This window comes from Sinocyclocheilus anshuiensis, unplaced genomic scaffold, assembly GCF_001515605.1.
Source record: "Sinocyclocheilus anshuiensis isolate Anshui unplaced genomic scaffold, SAMN03320099.WGS_v1.1 scaffold1924, whole genome shotgun sequence".
Taxonomy (NCBI): domain Eukaryota; kingdom Metazoa; phylum Chordata; class Actinopteri; order Cypriniformes; family Cyprinidae; genus Sinocyclocheilus; species Sinocyclocheilus anshuiensis.
In genome coordinates this window covers 319,164-323,254 of record NW_015558721.1, presented here as the reverse complement: position 1 = coordinate 323,254, position 4,091 = coordinate 319,164, and the positions used below count along the sequence as shown (strand labels likewise).

The following is a 4,091-nucleotide window of genomic DNA, read 5'->3' as shown; positions in this document are numbered from 1 at the left end:
TTCGATTAATCTATCGACTAATTTATCGATTAATCTAAACGATTAATTTCCCACAAAAAAAATCAACAATTTTACTTAGTAGTACTAGAATATTTTATTAGAATATTTTATTAAACCAAATGAAATCCAAATTTCTATGAAATCCTTTTTTTAAAGCAAAAGTAAATGCAACATAGAGTGCAAGAAGCAAGTGTCCATCTCATAGTCCAAATCACTGAAATCTAAGTTCAGTATTATAGTGTAAGAATGACAACATATCCACGCGTTCTAGTCTACTACTAATAAACTTTCTTTTTCTTTCTTTCTTTCTTTTTCTTTCTTTCTTTCTTTCGCTCTTTCTTTCTTTATTTCGTTCTTTCTTTCTTTTTCTTTCTTTCTTTCTTTCTTTCTTTCTGAATAATAATAATACAAATAGCCAACATAGCCCATCTCATATCACTAATATTCTGGTTTCTAGACATGCTTCATGGTTTCGGCAGAGGAGGGAAATGTATTATTGAATCTACTGTGTAAATATGCTTTTTACCACATTTATTAAGTCTATTGCAGCTAAAACAGAACACAGTTAGTTTGGTTTAGTTTATTTTGGGCTTTCTTCCTAGGCAATTCTAAAATGGTCAGCAGTGGTTGGTGTAATGCATATGGATTTTTGGTATGTTATACCTTGGTGCTGTTGGATTGTGTTAAAGTGATTACTTATTTTGTACAGCAGGTGGCACCGTTTGCAACGTTATTGTCATTGTCAAAGTATTATATGAATGGTTCGTGACATAATATATATACTTTTTAAACTTTATTTTTTTTGGTAACTTCATTGTCCTGTTGATAGACTGGACTGAATCAGATCTTAATTACTGTATGGGTGGTTTTTGTCTCAGGATCTCCAAGGCATTAGCTCTTATGAGTGAGTCAAATTTTTTATTTTGCTAATATTTTTTTCTGAAGAAAGATAAACATGTATAGTGATGAAAGCCAAAATATTAAATGTCATGGATGAATATTTTCTGAGTTTTCCACTGTTTTGTAGAGGGGAGTCGAAATGGCAATTTTTACCTGAGATTCAGAGACAAATTACAGGGGGTTAAAAATGACTTCAGAAAGATGTCATCATCCTTATGTTATTTTTACACCAAAAATGGGGAAAGAGCACTTTTCAAGTTTTTTCTCCAAAGTTTGCAGGCCTGTAACTCAAAAAGTATTAAAGATATCTTAATGCGCTTTTAGATAGTCGGTCTTAACAAACTTCCCTTTTGGCATCTTCATTTTTAAGGCCCTATATGATTCGGTTCCAGAGATATTGGAGTTTCAGTATGACTCCAGGAACAAATCTTTAAATTATACACATTTTCAGTGGTCAAAAACCAAATGTGGGTCACTTTGCAAAAATATGATACTTATTAAAAAAAAAAAAGAAAAAAAAAGAGGTATGTCTGAAGAACAAATAATGTTGAAACTAGAAATGTATCTTGTTTCCTTCTGTCAAAACAACTGCATTTAACATACCTGTCTGAGTGCCATAAGTATTCTTTTTCCAAAGTTTGCGTGCCTATGACTCAAGTATTATTAAAGATATTGCAATATGATTTTAGATTCTAGTTCTTATTAAACTTGTCTTTTGGAATCTTTATTTTCAAGGCCCTACATCATTCAGTCCCAGAGATATGGGATCATGTCCAGATTGTTGAATAATACCCATGTTCAGTGGTTGAAAACCAAATGTTGGTCACTTTGTATACAGACAATACTTGTTTTATTTAAAGAACAATGTCTGAAGAATAAATATTGTTGAAATTAGAATTGGATCTTGTTTACCTCTATCAAAACAACATACCTGTCTGAGTGCTTAAAATGCACTGAAAATGGTCAAGTTGAGGCACATTACCTTGCTCTCTGTAGTCTATTCACAAGATTCTATATTTGAATTAGTTTCAGGTATATTTGGAAGAAGGGATTTTGTTCATTTTAACAGCTTCTGAAGCTACCAAAAGTTCACGGTAACACCTTATTTTAAGGACCAATTCTTGCTATTAACTAGCTGCTTATTAGCATGCATATTACTAGCGTATTGGCTGTTTATTAGTACTTATAAATTAGCATGCATATTACTAGCATATTGGCTGTTTATTAGTACTTATAAAGCACATATTAATGCCTTATTCTGCATGACCGTATTTTAGATCCCTTAATCCACCCCGTACCTAAACTTAACAACTACGCCTTACTATCTATTAATAAGCAGCAAATTAGGAGTTTGTTCAGGGAAAACTAATAGTGAATAATATGTGTTCCTTATTCTAAAGTGTTACCGAGTTCATGTATGCAGTATCACAACATGTTTGAAACAAATCCCACGCCTCATAGGGAAAACCAGTTGCTTTTGCAACACATTTTATTCACATCAATAAACCAAGATTTGCCTCACTTGGATTAATTATTAAAATGTATTTTTCTTTTTTATTGTTATAAAATGTGAAGCATAGTCATAGATCAAGTAGTATTTACTGCTAAATGCCATATTTGGCAGAATCACTGATAGTACCTCAAACATTTAAGGTCTCTCACACACACTTGAAATAATTAACACTGGGTAATTCTAAACCCCAGGTAAATGAGATCCTGGGTAATCGTATGTTATGTTTCTCACTGTTCATACTTTACCTAGAGTTAATGATTAATCCTGGTCATTCATAATTAGGGATGCGCCGATCCGATATTCATATCGGGTATCGGCTCCGATACTGCCATTTTTTTGTCGGATCGGGTATCGGTCAGAGAGGGCCGATCCAAATCCGAGATTGTGAATATTATTCTGTGTTACTTCTGAAGCCATACGATAGCTTAAAGGGTTACTCCACCCCAAAATGAAAATTCTGTCATTAATCACTTACCCCCATGTCGTTCCAAACCCGTAAAAGCTTCGTTCGTCTTCGGAACACAATTTAAGATATTTTGGATCAAAAACAGGAGGGTTGTGACTGTCCGATTGACTGCCAAGTAAATTACACTGTCAAGGTCCAGAAAAGTATGAAAGACATCGTCAGAATAGTCCATCTGCCATCAGTGGTTCAACCGTAACGTTATAAAGTTGACGAGAATGCATTTTGTATGCGAAGAAATAAAAAATAACAACTTTATTCAACAATTGGTCTCCTCTTTGTCTCTCCGCATCACCGTAGCGCCATTTTTGAGAATACCCGCTGAACGCAAGCAGCGTACGCTCTTCTGTGTCAGCCGCGCTGCACGGATGCACTGTTTTCATTCAAATCAAATCGTAAATACACGTAGAAACCGTATACCTTTATTGTGAGCTACATATGGATATTTAAGTCCTTACAATAAAGTTCACACAAACTCTTTTCTCCGCTGTGGCTGTCAGTCATTCGTTCAGCCTTTAAACCCTGGTCGCGTTCGGTTACAGCAGTCAGCTCGGTAAAGCTCTCTCCAAGATCATTTTGTGTTCCCATTATACTTGATTTATAAATACATGTCTATGATTCTGCAAAAAGGACTTTGTCTTCTTGCCGGAGTTTAATGTTGTTTTGTTACTTGCTACCAGGTGTCTGTGAGAACAAAACAGGGGCGAAGAAAAGACTATAAATAGTTGTTAACGCGCACAGTAACTGAAATTTAAAACTGTTAAAAGAAAGGCTCAATAACTGTTGCACAGATATAATAAACTATGCATCAATTTCTCTTCCCTTTGTGCTTTGCACTTTTTAATGCAAAGTGCTGCGTGCTGTGACTCCATGTTGCTTCAAGCGCATCATTCTGCACACTGGATGCGCATATTGTAAGCGCTTCGTGCTGCACTGTATTTGTTTTGTCCTATCGAATCTATCATATGTTGTTGCCTTATTAAAAAATATGCTATACATTTAAAAGAAATGTATTTTAATCATATAGTATATACTTGTACATAAATACATCCATAAATAAATCCATGAATGGATTTTATAATACAAATAGCAATGTGTTACATGTTACCATATTTAGTGCAACACTTTTATTTGTTTCCCACAAAATAGTTTTTTCACTAAATGTTTGGATTTCTAAAATTGTGCACTGATTTTTCTAGAATAACTTTTGCTGCC

At 34.1% G+C, this 4,091-nt stretch overlaps 1 protein-coding gene and 1 long non-coding RNA gene across 2 annotated transcripts in view; one reads left to right on the top strand and one right to left on the bottom strand.

Moving 5' to 3' along the window:
• The window catches only part of LOC107681462 (protein FAM49B-like), a 91,061-nt gene that overhangs the window by 53,370 nt on the left and 33,600 nt on the right, over positions 1-4,091 (top strand). The window lies entirely within an intron of this gene.
• LOC107681464 (uncharacterized) overlaps positions 1-4,091 on the bottom strand; it is a 17,726-nt gene that overhangs the window by 7,754 nt on the left and 5,881 nt on the right. The window contains exon 2 of the long non-coding RNA XR_001633254.1: positions 2,353-2,354. This is a non-coding gene — a long non-coding RNA (uncharacterized LOC107681464). The remainder of the gene's footprint in view (positions 1-2,352; positions 2,355-4,091) is intronic.